Below are 27,909 nucleotides of genomic sequence, written 5' to 3' on the forward strand. Positions count from 1 at the left end.
TGCTGTACAAAATCAACAGAGAACTGCCAGGATGAACCGCAGCAGTGGTCCAGCCTGCCATGGCCAATACCAGACATGTTAGGTTCCAGACAGCTCGGGTGTAACATCGCTAAAAAGGCCCTAATTTGCAGTTATTTTTGAACGTATTTTAACCAATAGTCCCCTCTGTGTAAACCATCTTATTTCATCATAACTTTAAGACTGCAGTAGAAGCAAGGGGATACATTTATATTTTTAAAACTATCAAATAAATAATTCTCTGAAAATTGTCGCCTGCAGTCTAGTGGTAAATTTGACATTTTTTTTCTTCACTTGGGGAAGTCTAAAGGTTCACAAAAAATTAACATACACAAATATCAAGAGGTGAAAGAGTGAGAAAATATAATGAATCAGTATGACCACGGAACTGTACTCACATAGATTGAACAGTAAAACATCTCTATTCTGGGAAACAAGAAACAGCTGGAATTGTCAGGAAACTTAATGGCATTATCCAGAGGAAATAATGGTTCTCCTGTGACTCTCACCTTCTCTATCCGCCTGTGATTTAGTGGCCCTGACATATCAAAAAGTGACTCACTGCAAATGTACGTCCCAAATAGGAAACAGATAACCAAGCCAAATGTCTTTCAGGTAATGGCATTTATCAAGTGCGTGTTATAAGCGAAGTAAAAAATTATTTCACTGCCTTCTCCAGTGCACCACAATGATCTCCATAAGTCCTGCACAACTTCAGGCTCTGACCCTGCAAACAGATAAGTATATTCCATGTCAAACTTGTGAATGGTCCTGTTAGCTTTATGGCAATTACTCTTTCACTTGAAGTTAAGCAACACTATCTGCATTTCTGTGATTAAGACGACAGTTTCCAAAGTTCACCAAAGCATATCCCAAAGAAAGAGGTAGAATTCTGCCAGCTTACAAGGAATGAAAGCAAGATGCAGGCCATGAACAACTTAATGCCATGATGAGGAGTACTCCACAAACACTGAATGTTGATGAAATGCCTCATATTTTATCTGGACATAAAGGGAATTTGAAGAGTATATGAGGAATTAAAAATGAACAAACTGAAAAAAGTGAGGTTATATAGGCAAGCAAGTATCACTACTTTCACTGTGCTCAGCGCATCATGAAAAGAGAATAAATAAGTTGTACTCTCTTCCGACACATTAAACATGTTAGTTCCAGAGTCCCACTATTCTATGTACACAACCATTCACGCTTCTGTTCTGTCAGGAGACACTGAAGGTTTAGGTCAAGCTTTAAAATTTGCCTACGTACAAAACTGCTCAGTTAGTAGTAAGACATGTGCTTTAAAAATGGCTTTAGTTAAACCACTGTGAATACCCATGGGAATCCGACGGAGGTAGGAGGGGTATTATGCTAGAAAAAAATAAAATCTGCTTTAAGTAAAATATGAGTATAACTATTACTTTATCCAAAAAAACCAATTTCTTAAGTAATAGATTGCTCATGCCACAGTACCACAGCATGAATTTAGATCAGTATTGATTTGGAGGCTGTAAGTCAACATAATGAAATGTCATGGGCCTACAGACCCAGCCAAAATCAGGGGAAGGAATCACTTTATCCTCTGTGAAAGCAAAAGTCATGTGTAGGAGCTTGCTTCTCCCCCATGGTGGGTAAGAACCTTGAGTAACTTCATTTGAGTCAATAAAGTTTCAGAATGGAAGGTGTAAAAGTGAGAAAAGTTTTAGATTTTCCTTGTAACGTTCCCAAGAGACATATTAGACAAACCTACACCAACTCGTTTAATGAGATTTTCAGCTTAAAATGACTGCAGACCACTGCAAAAATCAGATTCATTTCTTGAACAGAAACATGGAGAGGGGGCATTTGTGTAAGTCTCCATATCCTTTTCGACTCAAAATAGAGTAGTGTGTCTCATTCTGGGACCTGATCTTGAATAAAAGATATTACCTGAGTGTCAAGTTTAATAAAAAAAAGTAGATGAGATGTCTACCTCAAGTAGAGAAATCTGTTTCTAAATCACTCGTCTAGCTGTTGAGTCATAGGCCAGCAGCGAATAAGCAATAGTCGCCAGAAAGATAAAATAAGGTTACACAAGAATTTAAATTTAATATTAACTTTTCATAATATATCTGAGAAAGTGCATATAGATCTTGCAAATATGTATATATGTCATATATATATTTATTGCTTTATTCTTAGAAGTAGTAGGAATTTCCTGTATTCAAACATTGGATCCAGCTCCCACTGAAGCAAGTGGGAGTCTTGCCTAAATACGACATTAGGAGATATGGGACCAGCATGCATAAATTCATGAACTATCTCCAGCAAATCTTTGTTGATTTTACATAATATTCAAACAAAATAAATACTTACTATTTCTATTTATCATTGTATTTTTAATTAAATATTACACCTACATTAGGCATTTAGTTGACAGATTAATTTACTTAGTAGACCTAGAAGGAACTGAGCTTCCCAAATATAGCAAAGCCAGGATGTAATGAACTGGAATGAAACGTTTTCCATTTTCATTGAGCTCAGACAGGAAATCCTTTTACCGCACTGAGTCCCGATTGGTCACCCCCTCACCAAATTTTTTTGAAATCCAAGTTAGACCTCTTTTGAAAATAATTAGGATAGGATATAGCAATCTTGTTTCGCATTGCAAATGCTGTGGTCACAACACAGTCCTGTTTTGAAAAATCTGAATAATTTAAGTACTATTTCCTATTTTAAAGAGAGAAGGAACAGAATTTTTCAGAAATGTACAAAGTTAGTGACATTCAAGTGAGGCAACTCCTTTTATGGCACAGCACTCTGGGCCTAGCATGGGCTAGGGGTAACTCTAGTCTACATTTCAGAAATTAAAAAAAAGTATTCTCTTTATTCAGAGCAATATGAATGTGTTTATGCAGATGTTCAAATTAGATATCACTTGGTTCACGAATGAGTTCAGCTGTCCTGCAAGGACCATGACAGAAACACCTGGCCAGCCAAAACCCTCTGTGGTCAAGCAGTCGCAATGTTGCTGCAGCTGACGGTTATGAAGCACTGTCCAGGCAAATCCCTCTTTTATTCAAATCCTAAATTGATACCTTTTGCCATACCTGTTTACCAGGAGGTAGGAATGCAACATTAGACTAGGTCCTTAGATGTATGTCAGAATACAGTTCAATAAGTTGCGCTCCCCCAGAGGTGTTGTGTCTTCATTCCTTCCCTATCACTGCTTTTTACTCTGCGGCTTTCCTAGATTAAGGGAGTGGACTACTAGGGAGTTAAGTCTCATCTACTAAATTGAAACAGAACTGATCATATGAAGATGACAAGCCTTTAAGAATTCAGACATGGTTATCAACATTTGGACTTCTGTGTATAAAGCAAGCTTTGACATTTAGATCAAGACAAATTTTATAACGTTGCACTCCGTAAATAAGAAACTCACCCGTTAGCTCCAGTCTCTGCCTGCCAAGAGTGCCCTCACAGTGCCAGAAGATGTCCAGTCTCTCTCCTTATTTACAGCCTTTGGCAAAGACAGATCATTACAGGTACATTTAGTGAAATGATATATTGAACCAGTCATAAACAAAACTGCAACTTGATAAATTCCATTTAATAGCTTTGATGAATGGATTTCAGATGTTTTCTCTTGAGGAGACTTTTTTTTTAATGTTGTGAAATCTTATGGCTGTATTTGGATCATGTCACAGTAAATTCAAGTGCTCATCTGCAATATTGTGAGTTAAATAATAAACTGCAATTTGTAAAGTCCCCAATCTAAATCTTTTAAAGTACTCCACAAAAGTTTGCAATTGTGTTCATGTTGGTAATATTTTACATAATCAGTACCGAGTCTCAACCAGAAGAGCTGTATCACCCTGCTTGAGGAGGATGCTGAAATTAGTGCACTTCACTGTGCTTTCCTGGTTAAGCTTTGACTTGGCCTAGTCCCTAGGAATAGGATTCACCTGACCAAATGTAATGTCTAGAATAAGCAGACCTCAGCATCTGAGCTAAACGTATAGATTTCCTGTACAGTCACAGAGATAAGTGGGCCTTCTAGGGCACAAATCACCTCTGTCTGAAGTACAAACCTGAAATAGGCCAGACGAAAAAAATCTCTTTCTTCCCACTGACCGTAGAGAGAATCCAGGGCAACTAGCGCAGACACAGATGTCTGTATTGTCAAAGTCTAGCCTACATGAGATGAATCCCATGTCACAGGTCCAAATGTGCTCACATTTGTGCCCTCAAGGACTTTCCTGTTACCCTCCTTCTGTAGAGAGATTAAAACGATGCTTCAGTCCCTGGAAACAAAGGATCCCACTAACACCCTTGTTCACTGCCACGTGCAGCAAGTCTCAAGCATGGCCTGACTTTTCCACTGCATTCAAACCTCCTCAATTTTAGTTTTCATAGTTATACCTTGCACGTACCTGCTATCTATTTTCAGGATTTTCCAAAGTCCATTAGCCTGTGCTGGCAAATATCTGGAAGCCCAGTAGACTGCCACACGCAGCAGCAAGGTAAATAAGTTACTACAAAAAATGATGATCACTGAAATCAGCAAAATTAGGTCAGCGATAAACATAAGATAAAGCCATCCACCTGTGGCATGCCACATAGAAGATAAAGATACATGTATATTGACCAGCTATTTTTTAGAATTCTTGTTTGAATATCTGTTTTTATCTAAGTTAAAGCACCCAAGTGCTTCAGGTGACAAGTGTTTATGCATAAAATTCTGTGCAATATGATAAATAATGCTTCTATAAGTAAATGAACATGCATCCTTATCCAGGAATTAAACCAAATCTAAAACAAGAATGAGCGTGTAAGTTTATGAATAACTGAAAGTACACAAAGTTAGGCATACATAAACTTATCTTGTGCTATATGAATCATTCTTGACATACGATTGTAACGGCAGGCTTCATTAGAAAGGGGAACAGCAAAAACTTCTAAGAAATGAAGTAGGAATGCTTCCTAACGTTCAGTGGTTTGGCATTCTTTGTTAATAAGGTGAAGGAAGTATAAACAGAGCCTGCATTCATTTCATGAGTCACTTCAGAAATTCAAAGTTTTGCATATGAAGCTATGTCCCTAGGAAAAGAGGATATGATATGAATGTGGTGGGCATGAAAGTATGAGATACGTTTCTTGCTGTTAGTTGTGGACTCTGCTTTACACATGCACATCTTTTAAAGGATGAATTTTCAGGGAAGCAAGTAATATTTATACAGGAAGGTTTTTGCTTTATGCTAGGGTGTAGATACTTCTACTACTTCTAGTAGATATTAGAAAGGGAGTAGTTACTGGAGCTTTAGGGACTCAGGAAATGTGTGTGTGCGTGTGCGCGCGCGCGCGCACGTGTGTGTGTGTGTGTGTATGTACGCGCGTGCATGTGTGCAACCATGTATGCCTACTTGGATCAAAGAATAATTTACAAAGCTATTTGTCCTTCAGTCCATATTGTCTTATTATTCCTGAAAATCATTCATCTCCTAAGTTTGCTAGTGTGAGACGTGCCCATATGGCACACTGTCATCTGATGGCCTACTGCAAACCCTTGGCTGAGGGGAAGCCTGGAGTATCCATATGTGCGTCTGCCTCCAAAGGCAGACTGAGCTACTGCTTTATGGAGAAAGTCCTTGAGGAAATTGACTGCTATTTGCAATTGGCTTCCTCCTGCCAAACTAACCTTCTTCCTGTTAAACGGGTTTTCCAGGCCTGTCTCATCTTTTCCAAGTATATCATCAGCACTGCTTTTGTAGCAAACTTCTTAGCCAGAAGATACTGATAAGAACAAGAAAGTATGAACTGTTCTTTCAACCTCTAAGCCAAATTTAATTGCTCAAGACTCCCTAAGACATGAAGGTGTCCTTCCAAAACGGTTGCTTTCCCTGCAAAGCAATTTTTTTAGTTTTTTTCAGTTTGTTGCATTGGAAACATGACTGGTTATTCATAACAGTTTATCTCTTTGTGAGTGTCCAATGCGCAACAGCACGATTGTTTGATGCTTTAAAGGGGCAGAAGGGAATATTCCCCCCCCCGGCCCAAGTCTCCCTTTGTGCTCAGCTGTCAACTACTGCATGGAGCTAAAGTGACAGAGGGAAAAGTTTGTGGCTTGAAACAAATCTTCTTTGCTCCACTCTGTCTCCACTTCTTCATGAAGGACAGAAGTGGGGAAAGCAAGAATAAAGACAGGTTCAGATGAAAGAATGAAGTTGTGCAGAGGTTGCATTTTGTAGGGCAGAGCGCAGGACTGAAGTGTTGGGAAATTAGGTGTGTTCTTAACCAATTCGGACTTGAATTCTACAATAGCATCAGACCTCCAGCTTTCACTCAGAGAAGCTTGCATGCCCTCATAGTTGCACACGCACACTAAACACTTGAACTTAGATTGGAGAACACATGAAGGAACAAGAAAATCCATTTTGCTACTTCTAAATCAGTGTGCTGACATTTTAGTTCTGGCTTCAGGTCTTTGCACCTAGAGACATCATTTAGAGTTGGCAGAGAATTCTGCACCACAGTGCTTTTTTTTGTGATGACTTTAAGCCTCATAGAAATGTTTCTGTTTCAAAAGACTTTCACCAAATAGTGAGTGGCATTCCCCTTCGTTTCCTGCCAGCTCATCTCTCTGCTGGGAGCTTGGATCTCTGAGGCTTGCAACTCCAGAGTACCATATCCTTCCCGTCACGACTGCCTCAGGATGGAACTACCCCATCAGTAACTGGGGGGCAATTGTGGGGTTAAAGTAAGCTAAAGTAAGTTAAAGTTAAGGTAAGACTTTTAGGATGCCTCAGTGAAGACCCTGGGCAGCTCTGGAGGGTCTGTCAGGGTCTGGCTGTTGGTCACAGAGAGCTTCACATTCCCTGTCAGGCAGAAAGCTGCAGAGCTTTTGCTGAAGCCAGAGCTTCTCCGGCTCCCAGGTTTTGCACTTCAGAGCAGAGAAGCCACCTGCAGGGCTTTCCAACACCCCTGTTGGCCAGGGACTCCCTGAGGATCCAGCTCCCTGCCCTCAGTCTGCCTGGCCCTGGCAGCAGCCCTAGGAACCATCTCCCAGTGAGGAACTGGAGGACTACCCAGGCCTCCAACTATGTTGGGCAAGCTGCTCTTCGAATTGCACCTTCAGCTTCACTTTGCATGGGAGCATTCATGTGCCTGCATTAGCCACACTGAGGCCGATGAGTTAGCTTGAAAGTACAACAGATCATTCATGACTCAAGACGATGTTTCTGTATGGATACGGATACGCTCTCCCGCACTGCCACATTGTTAGCCAGTTTATCAGGTATAATGCTGCTTGCCTGTTCATGCTTTTGCTGCGGAATCATGCTCTGGTTTGGGGTATTTTCATTTGCTTTTCTCCAGCTCTGGAAATATTGTGAGAAGAGATGGTCCAGATCCTACAGTTCACCGCCACAAATGTAATAATCCTATTTGGCTTAACGGGCCCAGTCATGTGAGAAAGCACTGCTTACCTGAGCAAAACCACAGGGTATCCCATCCTGAGTGCTACTGTGCCCTTCTTTAAATACAGAACGCCTCGTTCTAACTGCAGTTGTACCTTTTTCTCAGTAGAGGATTGGGTTGCTCCCCTTTGAACGAGATGGGCTGTCCTTCTCCAGTCCTCCTCCAACTGAGGAGAAATCAGTTGGGGCTGTGACTCAAAGTAAAAGTGTTGGCCTCATTCGAGACCGCAGCCGCTCCTTTCAAGGCCATGTTGGATGTGACTTGACAACACGATTTTAGGCACACAATTACTAGCAGGTTTCTCCAGACAACCTGATGCTGGTAATAAGCTCTCAGCTCCTCAAGGTTCGCTTACTCTGGTTCCCCTCTTCACCACTTACAGGATGTTGAGGGTGGGCGCCCTCGAGCTCCTCGTGGCACTGAAACGTTCACATATATATATACATATACATACATATACATATATATATATATATATCCTTCCTCGCAGCTGTTGCATTGGCAACCTGAAAGCTGGTAGCTTTTCATTTGAAAAAAAAAAAAAAAAGAATAGCAGTAGGCAAGGTTATAGAGACATCTTCACTGCCTTAGGGGCTTCTGCTCCCAGGTACACCTGAGTTTCAAGGGTGTCCCTATCCTGCCTGAATTCATTTCTCAGAGGTGTGCCATGTCACTGAAACAAGCCTCTCCGCTTTGGTTGTGTTACTTATGTGTTGCTTTTGTTTTGTTTATCTCTTTCAAGGAGGATAGTGCTTTTAATTAACGAAGATTTTTAATTATTGCTATTCAGTAAATGAGTTACACTGAAATTATTAATGTTATTGTTACTATTGTTCTTGTTGCTATTGCCATTAATAAACCTGACTGATTAACATTTAAAGAGAAAAAGCAGTCTTGAGACCATATTTACAATTATGTTTAGTGGAGTTGCATTTATAAAATTTTTCATTTTTCCTAGGAACCAACCAAGATAAAAGAGCTTAAAAGACACCCCAAAATGCACTTTTTCATTCAACATCTCTTTCTCTATGACATAGATATCTATTACCAGGCAATCTTTTTTTTTTTTTTTTTAAATCCCACATCTCTGTAGTAACAATCAGTGTTGTCATTAAGTGGATTCTGGGAAGGAAATACGCATCACACTGAAAAAAGCACAAAATCCTATGTACTTTACAGAAACAAAGATCATTGATCGGCGACTGACTTCTTCAGAAATTTCTGAAGTTGTGCGTAGCTTGTAAAAATTCCCCACCTACATTATTCTCTTTGAAGCACGCTCTCACAGAGCTTCTCCTTCCATTTCTTGCCATAAAACTGTCAGCTGAACGTTTCATGTTGTGATACATCTCTCTGTGTTACAGGAAATCGACCTAAGTAGTTTTCCTGTGAGTATAAATGAAGCAGATAAAATCCATTAACCCTTTCAACACGTGACATATTTACACACTACTAACCCTGCAGGACTTAGAACAAAGAAAAAGAGTCCGAACGGGAAAAAGCGGTGGCTGCTGGTAGGCTTTTTTCTTTAGGAATTCTTTTTCTAGTTATGAAGGTATGTTTGTGGACGTTTTCATGAGTGGCTCTTCTTTAGGGTATTGCTGTTTCTAACACCTCCAAACCAATTTTTTCATGCTGAGCGTTAGCATACTGTCTCAGCCTAGGGAGTAAACATCTATTTTTCTTCTTGATTGAACAACACAGTAGGTTGCTGAAACAGAGCTGTGCCAGGAGCTCAGATCCAGGTCTAAATTTTCAACAAGTGGTAGAGAGTTCTGATTTAGCTCTTGCTGCAACCTCTTGCTAGATTGTTAGAGTGACATGCAAACTGCAGCAAGTTAGGAGCTTTGAATAAAGTTATACGAATTCGTAATACATATCCAAATTTCCCTAGCCATCCAGACAAAGAGAAAGTCTAGAAATCCAGTAAGGATGTCTTGCACTGTGGCTTTCAAAACACCCACTCACTTCAAAAAATGTCCTCATATTTTATATGAATAATATTTGCTTGGCAGTCCAAAACGAGCACAAAGACCTTCAGCTTAAACCATAGGAAGCGTTGAACAGGAATCTGAAACTCAGATCCTAAACCCCAAATGCATGCCATTAGCTCAATGTAATAAAAATGTTTGTCTGCTACCTCCCAATTTTGAATTCTTCCCAAATAAATCCTCTTATCTGTGCAATATTCTACCATGAGATGCTGAGTGAACTCAGCACTCAGAGCCAAAGAATAGGATCTGGTTGGAAGGGGCTGCAGGCTACAAGACTGCCCTATCTCACTCCATCTGACTATACTGCAAAATGATTAAATAAAATCATTTAACAGGTACACAAATGCAACTCAGAAAGGGAGATCGTGTAAACAGTCTTCAAAAGCAGAACAAGCCATATTCAGGGAAATGATTTATGACCTTCAAATGGCCACTCACAAATAGCTGCAGATAGCCCCTCGTTCAGTACATACTGAAAAAATACTGCCAATTCTTCTCTCGTGAAGAAACATCGCATTAAGCTTGCCTTTCATTTACTCGGTACTCAGTCCTGTATTTTCCTATATCCTGATCTGCAACCTCTTACTGTTCCAATTCCCACTTTCTTGCTTAGGATATGTCCCTGTGCATCTTTGGTATACCATTGTAACTTTTTTACAAGTTCAAACACTTAATCATTATTGTTTAAGTCAGCTCTCCCTTAATCTAGTCTCATAACTGAAATTATTTATCTGAGGAAAGACAGGAATAAGACCTAGGAAAAATATAGAATATGCAGAAAAAATTTTTACCCCTCCCAGAAATAAAATAACATTTCTGAAATAATAAATTTCCCAGTGAGGCAATTTTCTTCAGCCTAAGTGATAAATAATCTGCACAAATGTTCTTCTGATTCCTAAAAATATAATTCTGATTTCTGATATCTGAGGAAATAAGGACTGAAGAATTTGAAATCTGTTGTGTGCCTTGTGGGCACTTCTAGGTGTATAGCTTATACATTTTTTTGCTGTAACTAATACAAAAATCATACAAACGCTGCCATGCTTATCCAGGGTACTTATTATAAGGAATAAAGTAGTTCTTAAATGACATGTAGGCAGGGCCTGGCTTGCCACGTGTACAAACAGAGCGTTTAACCTGCCGGCAGCAGGAGGTTCTGCAACACTGAAAACAACAGCAGAGCTTTCGTCGCTGCTCTGATTGCTTTTCCTCTTCTCTGTGAAAGTGCAAGTGCAACAGTTGGGTTAGGAAGGAAGGAAAATTTCTCTTTTAGATTTAGGTCAAGACTCTTTGCTAACTTATTTCTGGCTCCCCTCTAAAATACTTGAAGGATTTGTGATGTCCAGCAAAGGAATGTGGGAAGATCATTTCTCTGAGCTAGAGTCATGGGAGGCCCTTTAGCTCATTTCCGTCAAGGCTGAAGGGAAAAAAAAAGCAGAAATATAATGCTTTCCTTCATTAGGTTACATGCTGTAACTTCCACAGCCATATTTTCAACAGCAGATACCCTTTGCTCATGCAACTTTGGGCTATATTACATAGCTGAGCAGGAAAGCTCCTAGAAAGCAAAGGGCTTCCTTAGTTAAACAGTACTCGTCTGACAAGGAATTGACCAAATTACTGTCATAAACAAATATTAAAAAGGGTAAAGGGTAAAGGGTAAAGGGCCCGCTTTCAGTTATCTGAAACGTTCGGAGAGCATCACTATCTATTACCGGGGAAAAACATGAGGATGCAGGAGGATAAAAGAAATGATACACAACCAGTAACTAACCACATACAGTAACAGGAGAGCTACAGGTGGTGTGATTCAGAAACAGATTCTATTGGAATTAGTAAAAGTAACGCTTAAACTACCAAGGGTGACAACTGCAGTAACAGATATTTCATCTATTTTAATTTCTTAATTTTAATTTAAAACAATTACTTTGGTTAAAATCAAAAATACTTTGGTTTTATCCATTTTATTTAAACAATCCATTTTTAAACGTTTATTTATTAACATCTTATTTTGGTACAGCAAAAAGAAAAAAATAATTTGCAGTGCTGAAATTAGCAGCAAAAATCAGCCAAAACAATCTAGTAAAGCCAAAACTCAGCTTCTGTGGTCCAAATGACTTTTTTTGTTGGCAAAATGCTTTTTTTTTTTCAGTCCTTAAGAAGCTATGAAGAAATACGTGCATATTCAATTTTTTAACTCTGCCCCAAAAATATCTTTCATTATTTTACTGTTCATTAAGTGCTCCCCTCCCCCACACCTTCACTGCTTTTAGGCATGGACTGGGCCTTGCCTATACGGTCCAAAGCAGAAGGGGGCTTCAGCTGTATCTCAGCACCATCCCAACCTGTCAATATCCCACCATTTATCTCTCTAGACAAATAAGGTCTGGCTAGCGTTGGGCTGGAGCAGTGGAGGGCCCATGCGGGCTCCCTCCTCCTCCAGGATTTTACAAATAGATCCCATTCTGCTATGTGAAGATAATCCCAAAGGAATCAGAAGTTCACAATAACATTCATTCCCTTTCTGAACTGAAGTCCCCCTAATTAGCTCTTATGGTTTTCACTGCTTTCTAGGATCGAGTCGTTTCCTTTTCTTAAAGAAGTGGCAGGAACCATGTACCCCCAGGACAGAGCTTTTTAGGCAGCCTTCTCAGTCCCTGCTGCCTCCTTCCAGAGCCTTTAGTGAGGGAGCCCTGGCGTTCGTGTTCAGCACCTGACCTCTAGCTTTTTCACTGGCACCATCTCCAAGCAGCTCGCCGACATTTGTGCAGCCTGTTTCTCTGGCATCTCCTCCGGGACTCTCACTATCAGGGCTGACACACAAGTTAGGGAGGACCACAAGTAGCTCAGCTCTTTCTCCCATGCCTCCTCACCTCCTTAGGGAACAGTACAAGCCCTAGTTTCCTGGATGGGCCATGAGGCCCTCTGGAAAGCAGGTCTCCCAAAACAGCTTGGTGGTGTGGCAGCTTTAAAAATACCGTGGCCATTGCATGGACAAGAGATATTGCAAAAAACGGGGAGGGCAGTGTTTGGACTCGAGAACTCCTGAGCTTTGGATCAGAAAAGGAAGAAAGATCTGAGCAACTGTGTTCTGGCTCCTCTGTGGCTCACCAGTAGGATTTCTGTATCACAAAAGATGGGACAGACACTTAAAGAATAACTTGGGCAGAATTTTGGTGCTCACAACAAAAGACTGTTTTCCTGAAAATGCGACTCAATTGCCATTAAAACCCAGGCTTGCACAAGCTGCAGTGCCATAGGCTATTGTGAAGAGATGGAGGAGAACTGCAAGAGATAGTCTGGGAAACTTTAAACATCCATCTTAAATTATATTTTAGACATTTTTATGGCAGTATGACAAAATTTGATAAGCCATAGAATAATTTTTGATAATTGAAATGTTACATATTTTTAAAGACCTATTGTTCAAAAATATCTTCTACAATCAATGAACGTCACAGTTTCCATAGAAGTATTGTAAGAGTACTCAGAACAAAAGTTTACAATCGTCTTTTATTACAAAGCCTAATTTTAGCAATTTTGGAATTTTCAGCTCAGAAAGCTCCTTACTTAAAACACAATTTATTTCAAAAAGCAGAAGAAGATGATTCTGGAAAGTTTGAAGAAAATTGCAGGTAATTAAAAGAGAAGTTTGCTATCTCTAGATTGCCATTACGCTTTCCAGTGACCCATAACTTAAATCCCCATAGTTACTTGTGAACAGGCTCTATTTGAAGTTAATACTTCTGTCATTAAAAAGTTATAACTAAATCTGATGTTTCCACCTTTTTCATTTTCTAATAGAGACCAAACTGTGGTCTATTTCTGTCTCTGACAGATGCCATTAGGAGCTGTAACCACTATGTCAGGTGAGATTATCACTGACTATCCAATTGACCAGTGTTATATGGAGCTCAGGGGAAAAACTCTCCTTCATTTCAGGTTTGGACCAGAAACTACTGCTTGTATGAACATATTGCCCTCTGTTGGTCAGCCATATCTCATAAACAGCATCACAGAAGACAGGAAACCTGTCCATCTTTACAGGTGTCAGTTAGGAAATGTCTGTTTCTCTGCATGCCAGATAATCAGAAAGAGGCTAGGACTTTTAAAATCTACGGCATACTTCTTAGAGATTGAAAGCTTTTAAATGGCCTTTTAAAGGGTCTTTTAGACATTCTTGCAAGGCATTACTGCTTTGTGTCTCTCAGTGTAGCCACTTAAATCATATTCAGAAACTTTGAAATATTATGTAAGGTCATGCTTGTCTCAGGCTACAGATCTGTGCCCTGGGACCACAGCGATGCCACCCAGTGTCCCTGAGTATGTGATGCTGATTGGCTGCCTGCTTTCAAATACAGATGCACACAGCCCTAATTAGGTACCTGTAATTAGGCGTCAACAATGTTATCTGACTTTCCTGGTAAATTATGCATATGTTATTGTTCTTAGCTAATTTAGGATTTTATTCACTCTTTACATCAAAATCTTCTATTAGCTGATGCTAATTAGCTAATTAGTGATGCTTTCATTCACTTAATGTAATCCTCTATAAACCAAGTCATTTTGTGAGCAGTACAATGAACAAAATTTGGTTGCCTATAGGATTTGTAATTTAGTTCCCATGTGGCTTCTGCAAGATCTAAGAGGAGCTTAGAACCTCTAAGGAGGAACTCTCACTGCCATCCTTTCCATAATGGGAGCTTTAATAACCTGATCATTTGCTTTCACAAAAACTGTAGGACCTTCACATCCTTGAGATATCCCTCTGTCAATGTGGGTTCAAACTGATTCATGATTTCAAAAGTCATTAGAGAGGAGACTGACAGGAACACACATACAGACATACACATATGCAGTGACATTGCTTAACGCTCACCTCTTTAGAAAGATAAATTTCAGATGTTTACTGAAAACAAATAAAAATGCATATTAAAAAAGAGTTTGGGGTAAAAAAATAAGGTTTTTATGCTGTATTACAATCAACCTGGATGAAGAAAATCCCAGCATCTAAACTCACTGAAATGGAACCTGCCACCTCTTCCCCTTGAAAGTTTTGGCCCTGCATCCACTTGCAAGGGCCAAGTAAGCGAAGACCCCTTTGATGCTGGAGTGGGAGAGCAGAAGTAGCTTGGTTGGTTTTCCTTCTCCTGTGACCTAAGAGAAGTCCAGTCTTCTTCTAACCACAGCCATAGGGAGGAGACCGCCATATTCTTGCTGCCCATCTGGACACATCTGCATGGCCAGGTCTCCGGCCCTCTACTGCAGCAGCACTCAGCTGGTCCAAAGCAGCGGCAGCAGCACCAGCCCCGGAGCGGGGCACCTTGGAGTTCATATTCCACCAAGGGTCCCAGAGTAGTTTGGGTTTCACAGATCTATCGCTGCTGGTGCATGTTAGGGAGACATCACTGCTCCTGCTACAGTTTCAACATTTTCTCTGCAACCCTGGGAGCCAGAATCTCCCATATTTTTAATAAGGCATGAGGGTCTGATGTAATCAAGTGAGTGCAGGATATGAGGACAAGCACCTAAAACTTAACAGCTCAACAGCATTGAAAACAAAGACATTTCTATTTACATACCTAAGCCAAAGAGAAGATCAGTGCGTATAAGATTACATTTGTCAAAACATTTTTATTTTCTTACGCTTCAACAGTTGGCACATTGAACTATTGTCTTTCAGCAATCTTAAAGAGTTGCTGAACACTCAAAATAGGAGGCAGGAGGAATTCTGTTATTAATGGTGAAAAGGTAGTATTGTGAGACCACACAGCACTCACTGTCTGAGCAAAATCAGCACGTAGCAGTACACCTCAGAAATTCAGTTGCTGGCAATTCACACAGACTGGGTATTTCTGGGAATACGTTCAGAACCTACGAACTGAATTAAAGTTATATCTCCTGTGCATTCAGATCAATAGATCTTCAAATCTTCTGCAGTCATCTTTCAAGAACGTTAAAAATGCCATATGCTTTTAACAGCAGGGTAATGCAATCCACTGTTTTACAGTCTTCCATATACACCGAAATTTGGCTAGGACTTGCCTCTAGTTCTAGAGGTTTGCAACCGTTCCAGCTACAGCTGTCAGGTGCCTGTGCACATGTGTTGAGAACAAGAAGAATTTTATCCATCTCCATGATATATTTTTATTTCCGCTGGGACATGCCAGCTTTAATTGTAATAAGACAAATCCGTGTAGGACAGCTCTGGATGCAAGAGTAAAGAAGAATAAGAAACAGCTCGCCACAGCGAACTCCCTCTCCAGTTAGATCTCTGAAGATATGTGCCATGAACGCTCTCTCTCCCACAAGACATACCCCTAACTTGCTTAAATGTACCATCACTACTAAACAATCATTTGCATTTGTTATTATTACTCAATTCAAAAGCAGATGCCAAGCTGTCTGAGGGAAGGAAAGTACATGGTGTTTTTTTTAAAAAAATCCTCAGTTTGATTGGAGTTTTCTGTTTTCCTTGGTTTTTCTCTCTTCTTTTTTTTTCTTTTTTTTTTCAAGTTCTGTTCTAAGAAAAGGAAAGCAGGGGATTTACTAAAAGCAAGGCAAGTCGGTTAGTTATGAGTCACCTTCATGACTTATAAAGGGTCTCAAGTTGTTTGGAGCGGGCTTTCTTCACCTAACTTGTGCTGCAGGGATATCAGGCGATCAGCCAGACCAACAGACCTCTATGGCAACTGTTGCTGCCTCAGTTGCTTTTTTAAAATTTGTGTTTGCTTTATTTCTCTCTCTCTCTTTCTCTCTCTCCCTCTCTCTCTCTTTCTCTCTCTCCCTCTCTCTCTCTCTCTCTCTCTCTCTCTAGAAGAAAAAAAAATACAAACAAACCTCAGTGATCATGGTTAACATGTGAGATGGAACAAAGGAAGTCTGTGGCCTTCTTGCTGCACTGGTTTTGCTTGCATCTCTCTGTAAAGAAACTGCCTCATAGCAGGTAGGTTTTTCAGTTTGGTTCTTTGGCTTTTTTGTTTATTTTTGTGTGTGCTCTTTTTTTAAATGAGAAGATCATATGTTACAAGAGACAGGAGCAGGCCAAGGGAAGGGGCCTCAGGACAGGGTTTAGAAACCTAAAGGGTCGGACAGGTTAAACTTTAAACATTAACACACATGCAGAAATATTCAGACAGGCATCCTTACAGAAATATGCCTCCAGCGATCCAGAATCCCATACAGACAACCAGTCTCAAGCGATTACTAACCAAGTGCCCTTGCCATCTTTGCATTCACTTCTGCAGATGGCTTCACCTCATGTAACTTACAGCACAGCACACCTAGGAGAGGTATCCAGGGGCATCTAAGAGGACACAGGGGGATGCATAATGCTTTCTTATGCCTGCGCTAGTCCATTTTTTAATTTGTTTCGAGATGGATCGTTTAGAAGACTATGTTATAAAGAATATCTGTTCTACAATGTTTCAGCTATGTATTTCAACGAGGTTTATGACTAAGATGCGGATATTCTCTTGCCTACAGCTTGTCAGAGAGATTTTGAAGTGGGGAAACACAGCACTTTGTAGAAAGTTTAACTTATTTAATTTCGGACATACAAATAATTTTGGACATGAGACCAGTTCTCGTCCTCATTTCATAGATAAGCAACCCAGAAATGCTTTCTTTAAAATATACCCATTAGGCTTGTGTCATTTGGATATGGTTTGCTTTTATTCTTTTTAAAATTAAAATGTTTAAATAGCTCATACAATAACTTTTTATAACTTTCTTGAAATGCATATCTGCGCTGACAAAGCAGAGCTCCATGCTCAGCAGTGATACCTATCTGGTGAAAACTCTGAAGTTTAATTTATCCATAAAAATTTGCTCTGGACTAAAATTTGGCATCCAATAGCAAAACTTAATCATTGATTCTATTAGGTTTTTAAAATATGATAATTTTTAATTTACAGAAGAACAAACAAAATAGCTGAAATATGTTCCAAAAAATTTTCCAGCTGCCTGGTCCACAATGTGAAATAGAGATATGGGAATATTTTATTTTAGAAGTAAGACTTCAGCAGAGAAAAGATTTTTCTACCAATATATGCATCTTTGGATCTCATCCAGTATCTTAAGTGAGAGACTTGAACTCAATATTTTTCTAACTGTTTAAAAAAAGAATACTTTTACTTTTTGAGAAATTCTAATTCTTCCTGTGAATATACATAGAGGACTTAGAGTCCTTCTGAAAATGCATATAGAGTCTGAAAATGGATATGTGGTGTTCTATTTACATGTAATGGCCTTCTGTAGATAATTAAAAGAATTAGAGAATGTGTTAATTATATCATTTTGCCAATACTTTTTTTTTTTTCAGTCAAAATGAGATTTCTGCTATTCAAGGGGAAATATCTCTGAAACTACTACATTTAACTTTGGCCTTATTTTTTATGCACACCTGATGACAAAAAAAGATTTTTTCATGACTAGAGGAAGGGAGATTCAAAAGCCACTCTCATATAGTATACCAAATTTTAGTTTTTTGAAAATGAAAGGATATAGGCACATCCAGGGGCAATTAGCCACATTCTAAGAAAGATATAAAATGGGTGAAGTATGTCAGTCTTCAGCCGGTGCCCACCTCTCTCTCTGCTGAACGTAAAGGGAGAATACACAGATAGCACAGGCTGAAGACCTAATTTTTATACAGCTACAGCTGGATGATGTGAGTCCCACCCCAGGTCTCCTACAAAGCTCTTCACACAATCTGCTTTTCAGCACACCCCTGTCAAGAGCTCCAAGCTCATTCAAGTTTTTTTCTCCTGGAATCAGGCCCTTAGTAAATTTTCAGTACCTAATCTAATCTTGTGCTTGTGAGCTATGTCTCGTTTTTATGCAGAGCTAAAAGACCAGGGCTCAGTAGAGCTCTTTCAAAGCCTCTTGAGGTCAATGTGCCTCTCCAGCCTTTGACTTCAAGGCATTATGATCACGGTCTATCTCAGTCTGATTCCTCAGCCATGTCTGTGAGTATGGATACCTGTGTGTGAGTACTGCAGACATCCGGCTTTGGTGGATTGCCTTTTCTCCCTCATACTCTCCAATTGAAAATGGGCTATGTAATGGAAGTGTTTGCACAACCTTTAAAAGGTTTAGGTGTAGCTCCCCAAAAGGAAAAGTTCTATTTTTTTTTTTTGTTCAGAGAATACTTCTGAAGAATATATTTTCTAAATTGTCTACCAAATCTTGCAGAGTTGGAATTACTGTCTTAATCTATGTTTGATTAATTTATGTCTATATTTTATATTGGGAGCGGTGTCAGAGCTGGCATGGCCTTCTGCTACCAATCCAGAGACATAAGGTTTGAATGTTATTCCAGATTCATACCAAAGGATCCCCCAGTTAATAGATTAATAAGGATTTGATCATTTGGACTGTAGAGTCAAAGCTGGCTAACAAACATGTGACTGATCTAACGAGCTGGATGCTTATAGTCCAACAGTGGATCAGAGTAAATCCACTCAAACCCCCTGAGGTGCTGTACAATGATGTACAAATGCAGAGGTGGAGAAATGAGCACTTGTGGTATTTGAATTAGGTAATTTGAACCATACTTGTGCTCCTTCTGAAGGGAGTCTGAATATAGGCTAGAGTAATGGATTAGCTGATTAAGGACATGTACTGCACTGACAGAAGAAACTCCTTCCAGGTTAGAGAGCTGCCTATACTCGAACAGACTTTCAAAGTGCTTCAACAACTCAGAGAATTGGTTTTTTTAATTCATGGAATAAAAAGAAAGCTATGAATTGATGTCCACTCTCACACATTCTGGAAGACAGTTTGCAAAGGGTGTTTTATGCATTATTCTCTGCAAAGTTGTTAGATAATATTTTTTTCAATAATGCCACAAATCTCAGGAAGGTCTCAATCAGTTGGATTAATACTACAACAGACACAGAGATAAACACTGCCCAATACTGAGGAAATTACAAGGACAGAAAAGAAATGAAATACACGTGTATATGAGAGCAGAGAAAATTTTGTAAATGTTTGCTATTTTTATTGCTTACAGTCAAACTAAATCATCCAGCTTCTCAGTTTATCTAAGCTGCCTCACAGGCTCCAGTAAGCACTAGCACATTTCTCGAGACTGTCATAGCAGAATTTGACCTTTAGGAGGTATTTGAAACAGGACAAAGGAACCATCAAGATAAAATGTTTTCTGAAGGAGAGTGACCTGGAAAAATGGTGAGGAGTAGACGCAGTGCAGTAAGGAAGCAACTGAGATGGCCATCACTGCTGGAATAGATTATTTCTGTATATTATTGACAAAAAAGCTGATGGCTAGATTATTTCTGTATATTATTGACAAAAAAGCTGATGGCAAGAATTTGATGCTGTCAGAGAGTGAATGAAGCAGAGACGACACTGGAAATAAAAATAAGTGTTGCTTTATCTGTCTTAAGTCAAATGCTACTATTAAGAAATCCAGATGGACACATCAAGAATTAGCAAAGTCAATGATTAAATGAAGGCTCAGAATTAGAGACAGATCTGTGAGTCTTTGGTATATAGGAAATATATGACATAATAACTCTACAAACTCTCTCAGAGGTGGGAGAGGAGAAAACTGGTGAACTGGCCAGAGAGCTGGGAGGAGAACCAGGAAAGGACACTCACAAAAAGGCAACATGGGACAAAATGTTCACATGTGGCTTAAGGTCAAAGAGGGATAAAATAATCAAGGGGAAGAAATCTAGCCTAAGAGATGAATTCTTTGGTGGAGGCAATAGCGAGGAAAGTGGATCTGAAGGTGAAGTTTGAAAATGAAATTAAAACACACATCTTTCTGAGGTGACTAAAACAGATGAAGGAACAGAAAAGCAGATGAGTGGCAGGGAGCTGATGATCAAAGAGATCAGCAGATGAGATAGGGAGAAGTGTGTTACTCAGTGCTAACTGCAGGAAGAGAGAGTACTGGAAAGAGGAAGAGGGAGAAGGAGATCACACCAGATCTTATGAGCTTTTTCTTTTTTAACGTTGCAAGGGAAGTGATAGGGGATTTTATTTCATTGTATTTCAGCATGAGTGGATGGTCATCATTTCCATTCATGGCAAGGTGACATTTTTAGAGCTATGTGAGAAGGAAGGCAGCAATATATGTATTTGTTCATGTAATGGAAATCAGACAGCTGTACAAAAGGCTGTTACGAAGGTTCAGCAAGAGGAAACACATGTCATTTCTCACCACTTCCTGATAAAGTATGATTCTTTTTTTTTTCTCTTGTAGCACATAGAAGCAAAACAGTTTGCAGCTTTAGAGACCCTGTTTTTAACACAAAATTAAAATGTTTACGTGCCAGCCTAGGCAAAACTATTCCATTACATAAGGCCTAGACAGTGGGAGTAGAAAAGCACCAAAGTGAAAGGCTTCTTGGTGGTTATTGCTACCCACTTACCCGCTCTTGCCCAGAGGACCTGACTCTCTGAAGCAAATCTCTAGTGAGCAATTCCTCCCTGTAGCCTCTTGCTTCCCAACTGTGCATGTGGACTGTACATGTGCAAGTACATTGCCCACTCAGCTCCTTTTATGAAACTGTAAGCAGATCTGTTGAAGCAATCCATTTCAAAGACATCTCTTCTCCAAAACTGAAGGCAGTAGAGAGCAGACTGAAGAGGAAAGTGCCATTGACCCCACAAATGGCTTCTACAAACCACAGATAAAATATTCTTCCTCTTCAACAAAACCTGGCAAATCCTAAAAAGGTAGGTAAGCATTAGTTTTGGGGAAGCATGATGTAAACGACAGCCACCTGGGATACATTTAAGATCATGCAAACTCACAAAAACTATCTACAAATATTCTTAGGGTAACAGACTCCAAAGTCACAGTATCTTCTTGTAGCAAAACTCTTCTCCTACTGCTTAGCATAGTCCTGATCCAATGCTCAATTAAGTCAAAGGTAGAGTTCCCACTAGAGGAACAGGCATTTTTCATCAACCCTTTCAAGAAAATGTATGCCACTGGATGACAGAAGGTGAATAAGAAGTCAGGGACTTAAACAGTGCAATAAATAAATTACAGAATAATTTAGTTTGGAAGGGACTTCTGGACGTCACCAAATCCAAACCCTGCTCAAAGCAGGGCTAGTCCACATAGAATTCAGCTTGGCCATTTATTCACAGTGTTAATTAATTTGGTTACTTTCTTCCAGAAAAATGAAAACCCCAAAGTGAATACTTTACCTTGCATCTCCCATCCTCCTCCCCTGCCCTACATCCCTCACTCCCCCCACACATCTATCATATGCACACACAACATTTTGGAGTATTGAGGTTTAGAAACTGTTCACTTCATTGCCCACGAATGCAAATGTAGCACCACACGCCTCAGTGTCTGACTTCAGTAAGAGTTTAGCTTGAATACTTAACAGACTTCTGAATCATCATTTTAAATTTGAGGTTTGGAAATTTCTAGACCACTTTTTTCTGCCTACCAAAATTTTATATTCGTCCTGGAATTTTTGTTTGCCACTTACATATCACAACCATGTACTTGGCTAGTTTCATTTAGAGTGGTACAAAGCGAAAGGTAATTTCCCTAAAATCTCTAAATTAGATCACAGTCTTACTATGACATTTTAACTTCCTCTTAAAACATGTGTTAGTAAGAGTAAGGAAGCTATAAAAGTTCATAAGTTTCTTTAAATTTACATACAAAAAGATCTCCAAAATTATGTCTTTTATATAATGTCCCATTTCCCATGCTGTTTTTCATGTTACTTTTTAAAAAAATTTACAGCTATTTAAGAAAAAAAAAAAAAACCCAGTTACTGGAAGATCAAACAGAAAGCAGGAAAGATTCAGCCACTTTATCTTAAAAGGATGGGGAAAAAAAAAACATATTTCAATTAAGGTAGATTGAGCAGAGAACTTACTAGAGCATTACTTAGGTTTAAAAAGGCCTGCTTGGAATGACTGCTTCAGCTATTCCATCCCTAATACTGAGGTAAGTAACTGAAAATTAAAAAAAAAAAAAAACAGAAAATTTGATCTGTAATGAGGATTCTCTAACCTTTCTTCTACTGAGTGCATTTTTACCTCACTGTGCAGATATTTGATATACTTTTTATAATTATTGATTTCCAAAACTATATTTTCCTCATTTATTTTCAGGACAGAGCTAATAACACGCTGAAAGAAGACATACAACTGATACATACATTCACTTTTGGCCAAAAAAATTTAGTGCTCCTATTAATTGTATGGTTAAAGCATCAGTTATTGGTTAATTTTAAGAAGTGATTAACAATGCACTGTTCAATACATAGAAAATTATAGTGATTCATCTCATTCCAACCTGCACCTGTAAAGAGTGCATAGGAGCCCCACGTATAGGTCCTACACTGAAAACTGAATCCGTCAAACAGGTTTTCTCTCTGCTAAGTGCTTGCTTATGCCAGAATCCAAAGGAATATTTGTTGTTAATCATAAACACTGCTTATTGATGAAACTATGATTATTTCTCCACTCTGTTTCTTATAACCTGTTAAACATTTAGCTATCATGATAAACATGTTTTTATTTTTTACTAAAATATACAGTGAGTAATTTTTTACTTGATCACATGTTCTTTTCAGAGGTTTATTATTTTGAGCATTTCAGTAGTAGCATTCATTAACTGTTCTCTAAAGGGATCCAAAATCAGGCAAGACTGTGCTTCATGTGACATGTAAAATCTGTTCCCTAGTCCCCCTTCTCCAATATTTCTTCTGCTCAGTGCAAATAAAGAAACAAAAAAGACAAAAGCAATAAACAGAATGATGGAAAGAAAAGGCCTTCAGAGAAGAGGAACAGTGAATGTATTCTAACTCTCTTGCAAAAGTATCTTTAAAAAAAGTCGAATTTGTGCTTATTTTAAATATACAGCAGATGGTTCTCTTGTATTTAACTACAAGCCTTTTTCTCTTTTTTCCTCTGATATGAGTTCTCTCTCTGACACAATTTGTTAGATGCATTTCTCTCTCTTCTTTTTTTTTTTTTTTAAACAGGTAAATCAAGGGGAAAAACCAGTGGTTTCAGTTCTTTATGGCTCATACACCAGGCTCTGGAGCTCTTCTGTAGGCTGTATGATGTTAATGCTAATCGTGATAGGGGTTTTTACATCTGACTGACTCCTACATGTTAGCATTAGCACTGTATGATGCCTGTTACCAGAATTCACATGGAACAAATTGCTGCTGTGGGAGGAGAGCAGAAATTATGAATGAGTCATTACAACGCTGAGAAAAATCTCCATTCTACATTTAAAAGGAAGGGTTGTTCTGCATACAGGCATGCTTGCTAAAATGTTTGCTAGGTTTAAAGTCACAGGAAAAAGAGGGGAAAATAGCACCTCTGTATATCAATGAATCTTCAGTAGAATGTAGGGTCTTTAACATTTCGAGCTCAGCAACCTATTTTTATTTTGCCTTACTGCTTTTCAGGTCTTCTGGTTTTATGTCTCACACAAATATTTCTTCATTTTATTTAGGAAAGAAAAATGATGAATTAAACATTTGGCATGTATAACTGTGCATTCTGTTCATTTCTACAGAATTTTATTATACACAAGAGAAAAAATAACAGAAGATGTTTCTCTAGGATTTTATTAGCAGTTACTTATGGGTCATTGGAAGAACATGAAAACACTCTAGGATCACCTGCGCATTCCAGACTCTTAGTAAAGTCTCACAAAATGTCTGAGACAGGAAAGCATTATTATACCTATTTTGCGGAGGGACAAAATAGAGAGATACTGAATGCTCAGAGTACTGAATGCTCTCCTTACTGAATAGTTTGGTTATGAAACCTTAGTTTGAAGGGGGGATGGGGAAAGAAACAAAACAAAAGAGTGATTACTATTCATTATGAAAATAAGTAAGGTTAATATTTGTACTGTATCAATAAGTATACCCTTTTCTGTTCACAATAGTTTGACTGTGAACTCCCAAAAGCATGGGACAATTACAGAGCAGCCTGAGACCACAAACACTTATGAATCAATGGCCTCACATAAAAAACAGTCTCACATATAAAACAGTCTCACTTAATACACATCTTCCGCTCACACAGAATTGCTGAGAGGCAGAAGTGTTTTCTGTTCAGTGGCTCCCTGGGGATGTATACAGCAAAGGTCCACGCCCACCCAAAAAAGGCCAGCTTCATCCCTTCCAAAGTCAGAGCTGCACCTCTGAAAGGGGATTCTGAATGTTGCAAAGCACAGCTTGTTAAAGAGAAATGTATTCCTATTCATTTAGCTGGAAAATTACCTCTGAAAGTGGAGAGAAAATTGTGGTGGAAGAGTGGAGAAGAATCAATAGAAATTCTAACTCTTTATTTTGAAATGAAGGTGAAACAGGGCAATCAAGTTTGAGTTTACCATGCATTTGGGGCAAAGTTTGGCAGTATCAGCTCTCTCGGTGAAGTCATGGTGGTGCCTGAGCCCCCTGGCAAAGAACAGGGAAGTCCCAGGCTCACAGGTCACTGCTGCTTTTTCTCCTCCTTGGGCAGTTTATCAGAGAACGGGCAGCAAGCCCAGAGCTGCCCTGATGTGGGTGCCGGATTTATGGACTATTACTATACGGCAAAGAGTCCTAGCTGCCTCACATGGAAAGCCAATTTTAAAGCTAAAGATTTCTGTGAAACTCGGAAGTCAGGAGATGCTATTGAGGTCATCTTCACCATTTAAATTACCCCACGGGCTGTATAGATTGAAGTAGTGTATTAATTAAGTGACTACATGTATTGAGTCAATTGATCTTCCTTTTGTGAGCGCAATGTTATTCAGTATTTCCTTAAATTGATTGAAAGAAAAAAAAAAAATCAGTAGCAGAGCTATGTGCCTGGAGTAAAGTACTATCCTCAGTGATGGGAAATTATACGTTATCAAAACAATGACCAGTAGATACTGCAACTTCACTCTTATTCCCCCACACCTTACCACTCCCCAGCCGAGCTTGCTGATTTCTATCCTGTATAGACACATGCCAATAAAAGGTATATTATCAAGGAAGAAAATGGGTCTTGCCACTCACTATTCTGATTTATAGTCATGCTATAAAAATAATCCGTATGTTCCTTCGTTTTCTCTCCTTAAAATGTACGTGAGGAGTGACTTGAAAACTTAACAAATAAATAGCAGACATAAATATTGTGATTATATCATTTATACATATCACTTTTTCTGCATAGCTAATTCCCCAGAAAACAGACATAATACGTTGTAGATATTGCATTAGTAAATACAAAAAACATGTTTTCTTTGTACTCTGAAAAATGTTAATGCTGTTCATGACTGGGGTTAAATCTTATGAAAGACCACAGCGTGATAGCATTACCATTTTCAGATGGTTGGTATTCTTCAAGAAATATCCTATACGCATTCTTCCCATTGAATGCCTTTATGATAATGAGTTCCTGTGTCTGGATTACTTAAAAAGCTTAATAAAATAAATATAGCTGCACTATTAAGTTCACTGGCTTCAAATATAACAAGGTATTGCAATGAGCTAAAGTGGTTTAGCATTAGGTTTGCTACCAAACAGCAATAAGAGATTGCTGCTTGCCAGAGATTAAAATAGAATGGGAAGCTATCTCATTCTGGTTACTGTCATTAAGGAATCAATGCCTATGGATGATTTAGAATTTTCAATACGTGCACGTGTGCAGTTTTCCAGGGAGAAGTTTGACTGCCATGATAAGAAAAAATAATTCTATGAGATTTAATTCCTTCTGCTATGAAGGGATTCAGGCTAGATGATAATTGCCTTCTCTGTCTTCAAAGTCCATGAGAACATGGAGTACAGAATATTTCTTTGGAAAGATGCTCTCACTCCGCAAAAGAATACATATGTAAAGCTAGGACTGACTCAGCTCCACTCTCCTGCTGCTATATGTTATAATCGAGATATCATTTAGTTTTAACCTTGGTATGAAGACTCCTGTTTGGTCCAGCTGCTTCCAAAGGAGAACATTGGGCCAGGACCTGCAGCACACAGGATCGTGCATGCAGATCTATAACCCACATATAGCCAGGGCCTTTTCATACCTAAGCTCATTTTGGTATTTCATGCTACTCCATAGCTTGAAGTTTCATTTACAGCTTACTTTACAGTTCTAGGTATATGTCAGAGCAGGGTCCAAAGCAGCCAGCACACTGTGCTAACATTAATGAACAGGAAATACTGGAATAAGAGCATCTGGAATCCAGATCCTTTCACAAGGCTCAGACACCACACTAAGATCCAAGGTCTAGAACCTTTCCTCATACGTAAGAGCCAACAACCTTCTTTTCAGAGAACTGAGCAGAGCTTCTTAAAAAATAATAATGTAACAGTGACAGCAATGATGATGATGACGTTCTGAATACGCGAGTCTCATGTTTGCTGCACTTGCACAGAAAATGGAAATCCAGGATTTAAACCCACACCATCCAGGATAATGCTTCAGCTCCAAGGCCAGCAGGAGACTGGCTCCCGCCAAACCAAAATTCAGCAAAATTTCAGAAATCCTTAGGCCAAAAAGAAGCATTACTATAGCATAGTCATTATAACACTCCTCTTGTACAGAGAGTTTCAGCATTTTACAATCAACAGTTAGTGGTAAAATACAGAAATGGCCCTGAGCCCAAGTACCCAAAACCCAGATCTCCTTGCTGCTGCGTGGGTGCCATGATCACTAAGTTTCATTTGTTCTCATGCTAGTTCACTGAACCTTCAAGACCTTTAATAGCGGCACCACTTCACACAGACTGGGTAGAGCGTGCTCGGAGTACCTTATGACCCATCCCAAAACAACCCACAGATGTCTCCCTCTCAAAGCATGGCTCTGAATCCCTCTCTGGCAGAATAGGGGCTTGAATCTGTATCTCCCACTTCTTTGAGAAGTACACTCACCACCATACTGGCAGTAAGAAAGAAGTGGACTTCACTGTCTCCTACCTGACTTCTAACTGCTAGAAGCACTGTATTCTGTGAGAAACCTGGCGTGTTCAAATATAACTTCCAGAATAATCTCTTCCAAAGGAACACTCACCTTCCAGATACCCCATAGGCTGAGATGCAAGGTGGTACCACATCCTGCAGAAGTTTGGACAGCCTCCGCCTTTTAACGCACAGAACTCCTAGGGGTAAAAACAAGTTTAATCTCATGTAAACTTTAGGTGCCAGACCTCAACAGCATTTCAGTAACACTGTTCTAGGCTTGCACAAGTGCATCCCACCTAAAGTCCGTCTCCGCAGAGTGGGTCTTTTGCTCTTTTCCTGCTGGGAAGAGACACGCTGCTAAGCCCGCAGTTCTCCTTGCTAAACCACTGCTCCCACCTAGTGGCAGGAGCTCTGCCGGGTCCCCGGCCTCTGCCGGGATTTCCCCCCCCTTGCCAATTCAGCACCTCCCCTTTCACACAAGGGAAAGCGCACTGACTGAACTGCTAATCAGTCAGTAAAAGTTAGAGAAGGGA

General features: G+C 39.4%; 2 long non-coding RNA genes across 2 annotated transcripts; one reads left to right on the plus strand and one right to left on the minus strand.

Moving 5' to 3' along the window:
• Window positions 1-613: 613 nt before the first annotated feature.
• Window positions 614-27,902, minus strand: LOC138061409 (uncharacterized). The gene is made up of 4 exons (XR_011135136.1): window positions 27,673-27,902; window positions 27,486-27,573; window positions 3,440-3,517; window positions 614-745 (listed from the first exon to the last, which is right to left on the minus strand). It is a non-coding gene; the product is annotated as an uncharacterized lncRNA (long non-coding RNA).
• On the plus strand, window positions 16,002-23,981 carry LOC138061410 (uncharacterized). The gene is made up of 2 exons (XR_011135137.1): window positions 16,002-16,413; window positions 21,066-23,981. It is a non-coding gene; the product is annotated as an uncharacterized lncRNA (long non-coding RNA).
• Window positions 27,903-27,909: the final 7 nt, after the last annotated feature.

This window comes from Struthio camelus, chromosome 1 (genome assembly GCF_040807025.1).
Source record: "Struthio camelus isolate bStrCam1 chromosome 1, bStrCam1.hap1, whole genome shotgun sequence".
In the NCBI taxonomy this organism is placed as follows: domain Eukaryota; kingdom Metazoa; phylum Chordata; class Aves; order Struthioniformes; family Struthionidae; genus Struthio; species Struthio camelus.